The sequence below is a fragment of the Protopterus annectens genome, chromosome 4.part0 (genome assembly GCF_019279795.1).
Source record: "Protopterus annectens isolate FY-2018-M chromosome 4.part0, PAN1.0, whole genome shotgun sequence".
Classification (NCBI taxonomy): Eukaryota; Metazoa; Chordata; order Ceratodontiformes; family Protopteridae; genus Protopterus; species Protopterus annectens.
The window spans coordinates 400,698,506-400,710,476 of record NC_056733.1 but is presented as its reverse complement, the minus strand read 5'-3'; positions in this window follow the sequence as shown (position 1 = coordinate 400,710,476).

Genomic DNA, 11,971 nt, shown 5'->3' with positions numbered 1-11,971 from the left:
CAAAGATAGACAATAGACAGAATCAAAACAGTTTTTGCATCAGTATTTTTAAGAATTTTCTGATTCTTATGAAGTCTGAAACTGAAATATGTGTCATTACTTTCTAACTTCTCTCCTTAATGATGTTCCAGTACAAAAGTATGAAGCCATTCATTTGTATTATTTATTACACCATTCTGTTTTAACTCTTTAGTTCAACACTTACCTTGTAAATCCAGTAGTTGCTACAGTTTTACATCAGGGCTGTGTCTGTCTGATGCTAGGAATACACAGCCACTGCATGGGTAAGTAAAGGTTGTGAGCATTGCCTGGCATCAATATCACTATATGTATGTGCACAGGATGAAGGTTTTAACCCTTACATGGTGATTGAGTGTGCTATGTGTTGCCTCATAGCCAAGGGGAGGCCATATTGAGCACACCTACATCTGCTTACACCTACAGCAGCTGCTGGTTCTCCCTCTGACGCCTCACCTGCATGTGGCTGTGGTGACCTTGCCATTGGTGGTGGGACATGTACCCCTTCTCCTTGTTGATCCTGCTGAAGCTGTTTTCTTAGGATAATGCTCTGAAGCATGGCACAGATGGTGAAGATATCAATACATGCACACTGATTGTACTGCAGGGCTCCCGCAGATGTATCTAGGCAGTGGAACCATGACTTCAGCAGCCTAAACACATGCTCTTTGATATTTCTGGTTTGAGCCTGTGCCTCATTATGGCATTCTTCAGTGGGTGTGTCTGCATTCCTAATGGGTGTCAACTGCCACGGTTCCAGTGCATAACCTGCATCTCCCATTAAATGACCATGTGGGATATCACCCCTAGTGAACATCTGATACAATTGAGAGGTGTGCCAGATATGTGAGTCACGGTAACTGCCTGAGTTGCCAGCACACACATTCAAGATGATTCCCTTAGCATTACAAATGACTTGACAGTTAATGGAGTCAAAGCCCTTTCTGTTTATGTAGACCCTTCCCTGTTCCCTTGCCTGTGCCTTGATTTCTGTATGTGTACAATCTATGGTACCCAGTACTTAAGGGCAGTGTGCTACTGGGTAGAACTCTTCCATATTTGTGGCCCTGTTTTCAGGAGTACGGGGAAAATATACGTGGTCACTGGCATGTTGGAGCCATTCAGGTCTTGATGGAGGATTCTGGATGGTGATGCCTGTGACATTCCCATCATGTCCACTGTTGGTCTCTGAAAGTTCCTGTAACTAAAATTCTAAGTGCTACTCATACCTTTGTCTCCACTGAAATTGGTTCTCCTCAATTTGCCCTGGGTCTGAGTTGAGGGTGACAAAGGTTGCAGAGTTCCTGTAGTGTGTTTCTATCCACCCTGTAGTTCTCTACAATTTCCACCTCATGCAGATTCTGATAAGTAAACAGGGGTCTGAAAACTCTTATCTTTCTTGGCCATGGTCTATTAGCAGCACCAGCATAGACTTCAGCCTGTTGCACATAACACATGGATTAAAACAACAGCAGCCCCCTAACATTCTTTCTCTGTAGACTCCTTTCTGTGGCTGTATTCCAATAAGTTTTGGAATTTGCAGGGAAAACCAGCATTGAATCTACATGGTTGCTTTATAGTTTGTGGAATAGCTCCCCCATCTTGGATTGGTTTATTAGCATACAGTTCAACTGCTTATACTGTAATTAGCATTACACAGTGGTTACCATGGTTGTGTGGCACTGCAGATTCCCTTCACAGGCTCGAAGTTTCAAAACTTCAAACTGCAAATGGTCGAGGCAATAAGATCAAAGTTTTGAAACTTCAAACATTTTGAATGGAGATCACTGTACAGAGCAGAATGTGTAATTTACAGTTCTTCTCATTGTAGTGTGATCTCGGAGTTGGTAAATTTATTTATTAGGGGCATGGCGTATAGGGGGCTTGTCCCCCCCTGCAAAAATATACAAAAACATTTGTTTTTATTTTCTCTTTTTTATTACAATTTCAAAGTTTCAAAACTTCAATCTTATGGTCTCAACCATTTGCAGTTCGAAGTTTTCAAAATTTCGAGCTAGTAAAGTAGATCCAGCACTATAGACCATGTAGAGCTGCTTACTGAATATAAAATATTGCATGGTGTGACTCGCACAAGGTCTTCGCAGATCATGTAGGTTTTATTGAATCTGCCTCACAGTCTTTTATTCAGGATCATTGCACTTTCAGTGGCCATCCTCTCACATTCAAATGTGTACAATGTATGGATAGGTGGTGTTAGTGATAGAAAATGGAACTGTGTCATAGTCTCCTCCATGCAATACATTGCTATTACACTGATTCAGATAAACAGATGAATACCATAATAGTATTAAATAAACATTCACCCACTCATAAACTTGAAAATAAAACCTCTGTCACTAACAAACCATACTAGCCCCAATATTTTCCTCTCTAAATGATTCTTCGTGGTCCATTTAAACTGAAATATTCTTTATTTTATTTATTTAATGCAGGTTTACACACACACATGTAAACATAAAACTAATCATGCTAACATCATTTTACCTGGATGTTGCTAAGAATGCCTACTTTCACATTTCTCATCCTAACTGTTTAAGCTTTGCCACAGCAATGGCATCATAACCTTGCTTTATAATGACATTTTTCAGCTCTGTAGCAAATCATAAGGATATGCTAACATATGCCTCTACTTTTGCATTTCTTAGTAACAGTAGAAATAGACTACAAACGTATTTTAGATGTAAGGTGTACAAATACTAAAGAAAAAGAAGAAAGGTCATAGAAACAGTGCATTGGAAATGATTGCTGCCACTCCTTAGAAGAGACAGACCAAAATGGAGATCAAATCCCAAGGTGCTTGATACTTAGCTGGTAAGTTTATATTTTTGGCACTACGAGTGTGCTTTTGTATGCTGATTAACTAGTGGTTAATAGGAAGTGGCACCCCCCAGCAAGCAAAAGTTTGATACCTTTATTAAATGAAACAGTAAATAACCAGAAAGATTTTCTAGCTAGAAATGTTTCATTAATTTGATGAATATGACATCAGTATTCTAAACATCAACACTTCTCCAGTGTTCTTTTATTATGCTCAGCTTTGGAAAAAAACATGACATACTGTAAAAGCAAATGCTATAGCTGACTAGTTAAGAACGCAGGCTCATTATTTAATATGAATTATAAATTGGCATGCATAAACAAGTAAAATGATTATTTATAGATGAGAGGCAAAACCAGAACACATTAATTTTAAAATGATGTTAGCCTTTGCCATGATTAGTTCGCTAATGGGAAAAGAAATCTAAATCACTTCAGTTTTCATTTAAGGCATGTGGAAACATTTCTCTTTACTCACACTGATAATTACAACTCTCACTGCTTACATCCAGCCAGCAACATGAGTATTTTTGTCTGCGTCTCACACACACACACACACACACACACACACACACACACACACACACACACGCAAGCACACACACACACAAGCACACACGCGCACACACTAATAAAATATGTGTACCGAGTAATTAATATTTTATTTTAAGCCCAACTATCCCAGTGCCTGATCCAGAACAAAAGTATGCTTTGTTATGCAGAGATATGATACCAAAGCAGAACTGCTCCATACAGTTTGCAGAAGTTTCTCTTTTTTCCCTGTGGGAGAAGTTTGGAAGATTGCTCATTGCACATTAGATTTGCAAATGCTAAAAATTAAGAGATTAGACAAAGCGTAGGAGATGATGCTGGTGAGAGTAGGGGGATGACTCCTCATGTATAATTTCAGTGTCAGTTATTTGCCATCATAGGCATGAAGAGTTTTCTCCACTCCAGCTATTAAGTGTTACAGCAGTTAGCATAAAGTACATTGTCTGACACAGATACCTAGAATAAATAAATCATTTACTTAGAGATCTCGATAGCAATATAAAACAGCTACAGACAGACTATTTCTTTCTACATTTCTGCCAAGCTTGTTTTGTTTTCCTAAAGAAAAGTCATTAAAGACACATTAAAGATTAGGACTTTTGTTATAACTGTACCTCAAAACATAAAAAAAGCTATAATCAAACAGTCCTGCACTTAATTTGTTAGAAACTGTTTTCTAACAGAGTGAGAGAGAGAGAGAGAGCAACAGAGACAGAGACAGACAGAGAGAGCCCTACTGCAGCTATACGAATGCTTGTAAGTTATGAATAAGGATACAGTTTGCAATGTGCACATCCTATGCCAACTCCACAACATAAAATATAGGAAGAAACGAAGAAACATTGTACTTCATTAATCTACAAGCCAGTTGATTAAACAAATAAGTAAAGTTAGATGCAAACTTTTAATAAGTACTAATTGTTCTGTCAATGTATGGCAGACTGTCTCATCAGTATATATATATATATAACTATATATATATATATATATATATATATATATATATATATATATATATATATATATATATATATATATATATATACACATGAACATACATCTCCATACATCTCTAGTTAGTTATAGCTAATCAATATAACACAAACATACACACACACACACACACACACACACACACACACACACACACATATATATATATATATATATATATATATATATATACATGCATGCACTCACATAAACATATATATATTCACTCACACATATATATACTCACACATGCAAACAAATCTATATATATATGTGTGTGTGTGTGTGGTGAATATGTGTGTGTGTGTGTGTGTGTGTGTGTGTGTGTGTGTGTGTGTGTACATATAGATAAGTAAATACACACATATATATATATATATATATATATATATATATATATATATATACACACATACATACACACACACATATATGTGTATGTATATACGTATATATACATATACATATATATATATATATATATATATATATATATATATAGATGTATATAGATATATGAATGTGTATTTCTCTCTCTCTATAGCTGTGTGTATGTGTGTGTTTGCGCATGTGTGTGTGTGTGTGTGTGTGTGTGTGTGTGTGTGTGTGTGAAGTGAATACAATGTCCGTGTGAATAAACGGTGCTATATATTACTGACATATACTAGAAACTTGGAGAAAGAACTCGACTTCTGATAGTAACTCATTCATACACAAAGAAATCGAGATAAGGTGCTATCACAAAAAGAAAAGTTTCAGGTTAGCTAAATTGTATTTGGTCTCAGCAAAGATGGCTGATATGAATTTAACAGTGCCCATTTATTTATAAGACCAAAACAGCTTCAAACACAACATTGTCATAGGTTCATAGGTTCATGGGTTCATACTAGGCTATCTGCTAGCAATAAGCCTGATCTAGATGTGAATCCCTTCATGATTAGGTGGGCTATATAAAAAATTTTCTTCACTTTGGGCCCATGTGTTTGTCAAATGAGAGATGCTATCAACTGGGGGTCCAGGTCTAATGACTTGACTTCTCTTGACTTTATGGCTTCTTACCTGGTAGTTAGCACCTTTGCACTTTTTTTTGCCAAAGGACACCAACATTTTAGCTTGAGCTTGAGCTCTCCATGGCTCTGGCACCAGTTGTCTGGGCCTTGAGAGGCTTTTTTGGAGGATGCTTTCAGTTGATTATATTGAACAGTTTTATGTTTGGGTTTAGCTCTTCTTGAGTTCATGTAGACGCTTGACCGGGACACCATCTGGTCCCATGATGCTGTGTTTTTTTTTTTTGGAGGGCTCTTACCACTCATTCCAGGCATGTCAGGGGCAGCACTCTGTTGGGACATAGATATTTGCCTTTTTGCAGTGGAGGGTGAGGGAGGTGGAGACTGACCTGTTGAGCTGGTCAGTTGGCTCTGTTGTCTGCTGGGTTTATTTTTTTGTTTATTTTTGTCATTTGGACTACCTGAGCATATTCAAATTCCCAACCAGGTTCTAAAAGAAGTCTTGTGATTATCCTTTCTCTTCCTTGCAATTTTCCTGTTTGCGTGGGGTCCACCAGACAGGACGTCTCTGCCTTTGGAGGATGGGTCTTGGTTTTGGGATTGATTTGATCATCCATGCCTGAAAGAGGTGTTCATATGCGTTTATAAAGATAAAGGGTCTCTGCGGGCTTTTATTTATTTGGCTTTGTTTTTCGGGCCTTTCAGACCTCTTTAGAAGTTTTGGTAGTGACTTTTTTTCTTTTTTTGTTTTTGGGGGTTTTCTGGGCAGGGGTGTGAGATGAGATCCATGGAATGTTCTTAGTCTGAATCTATGACTGAGTCTGATCTTGCTTCTGCCTGGAGCATAGATGTTGGTGATGGTCAGGTCGTAGTCCAGTCCAATTTTGGTCCAGTATATTTGTTGTTCCCCTGTAATCAGTCAACTTTGCCTCCTATGTTTGAAGAAGCTCTTTTCAAGTCCAAAAAAATCATCTACTTCAAAATAAAAAGCACAGTAGAAAACTTACAAAAACTCGATATTTCAATCACATGCATTAGGAATTATGGCTTATGAATCTGAACTCAGATGATACTAATTATATTATTAGCCATTTTATCATACATACTCAGGCACACACACTCACACCCAACCACATACACACACACACACACACACACACACACACACACACACACACACACACACACACACACGCACACACACACACAGGCACATGTACACATCCTTATATGTGTGTGTATGTGTATGTATTTATATGTATGTGTGTATCTGCATCAAGAAAACATACAAGATAAAAATACTATATATAAATCACAATAAAAATTACACCCACATACTAACTTTGAGCATGTCATTAACTGTTCATGGACAAGGTGAAACTTTCATCCATGTTTATTTCTACATGTCATCAATATCAGGTTGCATTCCCAGGCCATTTGAGAGAGACAATCCCTCCAGCATATCCTTTGTGTACCTGTGACCTTCATTATGTCCCTGGTACACTCTCAGTGAGAGGTTATCCTCACTAAGAACTCAGAACACTTCACCTGGCATCTCTTGGTCAAGAGGACCATGGGTTCTTCTTAGAGATTTAACCTGACTGTAACTCTAAGATAAATACAGAGCCCATCAAACCTGAGAAGGTACCTTTTTTCTTATTCTTGTTTTCATGATCTCATCCATTCTGTCATGACCCAAATCTCATGGCCATAGTTGAGGCTATGGATGTGGACTGACCAGTAAATTAAGATTGCTATCACAGGAATCAGTTCCTGCTACCCCACCATGGTAAGGCAACTTGCCTGCAGTAATAGTGCTACTGTAAATATCCAGTCATCCATCTCTTGATCCTCACTCCCCACACCTGTAAAGACAATACAAAGATACTTAAGCACCTCCACCTGCATCCCCCACAGCTGTTGTGACCATACACTCTTGTCTAAGAAGGAACCATGATGTGTGATTTACGGGTAGTTATTTTAACCGTAGCTACTTCACACTCAGAATGGAACTTTTCAAGCATACAACAAAGATCATAGTCAGTTCAGGAAGTTCAGTTAAGAAGAAAACTTTGCAGCATTATCTGGAAACAATAAACATCCTCAGACTGGATAGTCTCTCAAGTCTGCTATGCCTTGAAGTTCTCTCCATGAAAATCACAGGCATAATGCTTTTCAACACCTACCAATGACAATGTTTTAAAACCACATTGAATTTTATGGATGTGAAATAAACCATTGCTTAACAAATATAGAGATCCTGCAGCACATAACAGTGGATCTGTAACCCTGCATTGTTGTAGCAGCTCTCACAATACATGTCATGTTACACAGTTGTATGTCTTCTCCAGATTTTCAAAGCAGTTTTGGACAGGATTGGCAAGCCCTACAACCCTTCCAGTATTTAAACAAGTTCAAATAGTTGATTGACTTTTCTACTGCTAGGAAAGAATCTGCATTACTCCTTTTAAGTCAGATGATTGGCTGCCAGATGGAATGCCTTTTCATCATCCTGACATAGGCTAACTCATGAAGTTTAAATGTTTGATCCTTTTATATTTCAAACATATGATCATCTCCTAGTTTGTGAAAATGCGACAGCCACCCCAATTTTATAATTTTGAAGTCCTTTCCCCATGCAACACTGAAAAAAGATTATCCATGTCCCCAAACAATAGCCAGCAACTTGAACACATCCAGATCTCACCAACTCCCAGCCATGTCCCCAGGTAGATATTTAATCACCTTGGTGACTTCAGCTACAGAAATTATCTTAATCCCACTGTTGCTTCTGGGAAGCCATGATACAAGGGTCCGTCTACTTCCTGACAAGTATTTCCAGTTAAAGTTAGGAGTTCTTCTGGGAAGACCCAGAACATTCTAAGGAGATTATGACACTTAGCTGTTTGGAAGTGTCTGGAGATCCATCATGATGAATTAGACCCTATTGCTAATGAAATAGAACTTGAGCCTGTCAACCCTCCCCCTCCCGAGTCTCTGGATAGTGCGGAAAAAAAATTTCTTTGAGGTCATTTATAAGTTGTTATTTTTTGCCTCAAAAAACTGTTCCCAAATTAAATCAAAACCTAAAAGTGTGAGATACAAACATACTGAAAGGTTGTCTGCTTATAATTGTAGACATAGCCTTGAGTGAGTGAAATATTTCATTTATCAGGTTCGCCATTTCTATTCTCTAGGAATGATGTCCACATATCAAAGACTGTGGGTTCTTCTTCGTCTTCTTCTTCTTCTCCTGGGTGGAATATGCTACAAGGTGATATGGGAGTGAACTGGACATACACAAAAAAGGTTTTAGGCTTCAGTGAGTTATACAGTTGTTGAAGGTTACTTGGTAATCTCTTTGTATTACTGGGGTGGGCTAATCAGAATCAAGAATTTGATCAGGTCCTTCCTGATAGAGGTCACTAGGTTGTCGCTGTTCCTTTACATCAGGCAGCCTGATGATTTGAATGTTATTCCATCTGCTGCTACTCTCTAAATTATCCAGATTGTGCTGCATATGGCGAGCAAACTGATGAAGTAAGTTGATGCTATGTGAGTGTGAGCCAAGGTATGACAATGGCCACAAACCTCTTGCCAATAGCAATTCAGTCAGTATGTGATATTTGTTAATTATTTATTCATCTCCTCACACAGGACATGCTAAACTAGTCAAGTACAGTAAGATTGGAAAGTGAGTCCTGGATACTTTTCTGTTGAGTGTATCCCTCTGTGGGCTGGATGGACATACTTGATATTTTTTCACTGTGGGCAATCAAGCTTACAATAAAACAGATAACAGCAAACTCAAACCAATATGCTTTAGCCCAGATTCAAAAGCTCTCCATAGCAAGTTTGGTGATATTCTCATCTGTGATTAGATGACCAACATGCTGTTCATGCACAGTCCCAAGTGTGCAATGTATTAGGATTTTCTGGATGCGCATGGGGAGCGTGGGAAGGTAAGCGACATTAATCATTTCTCTAATGACTGAAAGCTGCTGCTGAATGAAGTGTGACAGTTATTTCTGGAGTGATTACCATTTCTCAGGAATTGTGGAGGAAATCAGACTTAGATTTCATCCTCAGAAGTCAATAGTGGTTGTGACAGAAGACAGAGAAGGACTACAGGAAAAATTAGACTTGCAGGTTTCAATAGGTGGGTAAATATATGTGGATAAATATTAAATAAACTATTAAATATTAAATGTATTACTAAACTCTCAGCACAGACAGATACAGGTTTCTCTTCTCATACTTGCACTCAAACCAGTCTCATTTTCTTACAGTCACCACCATTTTCACCTAATAAAATACTATTTGAATTGTTAAAAATTGCTGCTGCAGTTGCCCTATTTTGTTCTTATTTCTATCCTAATCAACCACTCCATCACTGAAAGCTATGCCCTAGTCCTATGGAAATTGTGCTACATTCTCCCTCTCTATAAAGGTGGAATTTCTGATCTCCTTAATTTTATACATCTGCTAACCAATACCAACACAATACCAACACTCTGGGAACTTAGCATCAAAACTTCCAAGATTTATCCAAAACGTTTGAGGTGGTATTCCACTAGAAATTGCTTCCAAAACTAGCTTGCCCAGGAATACATGTAATTAACTACCTTTATTTTCCACCTACCTTTCAAATAGGTAACAAGCAATAAAAATGGCAAAATGACAGCTCCTCTTTCCTTCCCATTACAGTTGGTGTCCCTCAAGGATCAATTTTAAGTTCCCTGTCATTCAGTTTATTCATTAATGATCACTACCTAGCTTCTAAACAAGCCACTGTCATACAGTTTGCAAATGTCTCAACTACCTGTTCTGTTAAAAGCATAGATACATTACAACAACACACTCAAGAGTCTTTCTTCACAATAAAGGCCTGGCTGTCTGATACACAACAGCTCCTTAAACCTAAAAAGACAAAGCTAATCATATTTACCCAGGATAATTCAAATGACTGCAAATATAATTTTAAAATCACTTCCTATAATAAGAGCAATATAAAACTAATAAGTCAATCTATGCTTCTAGGAGTCACTATTGACCAAAGCTTAAACCCTGATCATCATATAAAACAAGCAGTAAAAAAAAAACACCCAACTAAAGCAAGGTGCATTCTATAGAGTCAAACAATACCTTACATATAATTCCAGAAAAAGTATTACTCAATCCTTTCTCATCACTACACAACTTTACACAACTCCGTTTTTGATTAACTTACAATCCACTCAACTCTCACTCTTGGATCAATGCAATAATAAGGTGGCAAATTTTTTCATCAGTTCATTATTATTATCACTGCATGCCTCTCTACCTCTTAACTCAAAAAAATCTAGACAAAGCATAGAATAATGGGGGACAAAGGCCTATAGGGACATATTTTAAATATTGCTCTTTTCAACTTAGAAAGTTGCTAGAATAACATGAATGGAGTTTGTATGAATGTTCTGAAGGATATGAAGTCTGAAACTCAAAGGTATGTCATTATTTACTGACGTCAGTCCCCAGTGATTTGGCATAAAACTACAAATTTTATGAAGAACAGATAAAAATATGATGCAAAAGTCTGGACAGTTGACAGATATGCATCACTGCCTTGCCTTAAACAAATAGTGGTTAGAGATGTGGCATTATCTTACACTTTTTCAATTAACCACTTCCTACAGACTTATCTATTATCCAGACAGATGACATCATTTGAAAAATATTCTCCAATAATTTTATGATCCAAGTGGACAGCTGAGATCCACTGCCAAAATGCTATTAACTGTTACACAAGTTAAAAACTCACCTGGTGACTCTTTGTACTCCTTTTTTTTGGCCAAAATTTGGAACTTCCTTCCTCTCACTCTAAGAAACACAGCAAAGAACAACTTTTTAAAACAAAATGAGAGAATACCTAAAAGATACCTGGTTCTGTATGTGCACAACTCATGGATGATATATGTCCTGTCTCTTACCTTCATGTATGCTTTCCAAGCACTAAATCCTCAGTTATTAGTTCAAAATCCTGTCTTTGTCCTCTAACTTCCAGTCTTCTTCCTTCTACCTGTCCTAGAACATTGTCAGTCTCTCACCTCTTAATACTAATCCTTTGTTTCCTTCTTTTCTCTCCTTCTACCAAGTTAATTTCCAAATACATTTCTCAGCTTTTTGCATTATGATGCTATTAATTAATGACAGTATGCTTACAATGTGTATATTTGTTGATTATTTGTACACCTCAGTCTACTATGTTCTTTAAGTAATGTCATTTTTTTGGAGGTTTTCTTCCTGGGCCTCTATTGAAAAAGGCTTTCTGCCCAGCCTGACTATCCCAGTAAACAAAGTGCAATAAATAAATAAGTGAATAAAGGTTTATCTAAAGGTGGTGAAAAGCATGCATAATTAATTAGGAACACTGCAAGAGAAAGTTAAATAGCTTTTACAGAGCTGATTAGGATGGTATGAATTAAGCAGAAATGGTTATCAAAATGGTCCATGATAGGGAGAAGAGCAGACAAGCATGATATAATAAAACTGATGCTACAGTGTATGTGATAACTTACAGTGGT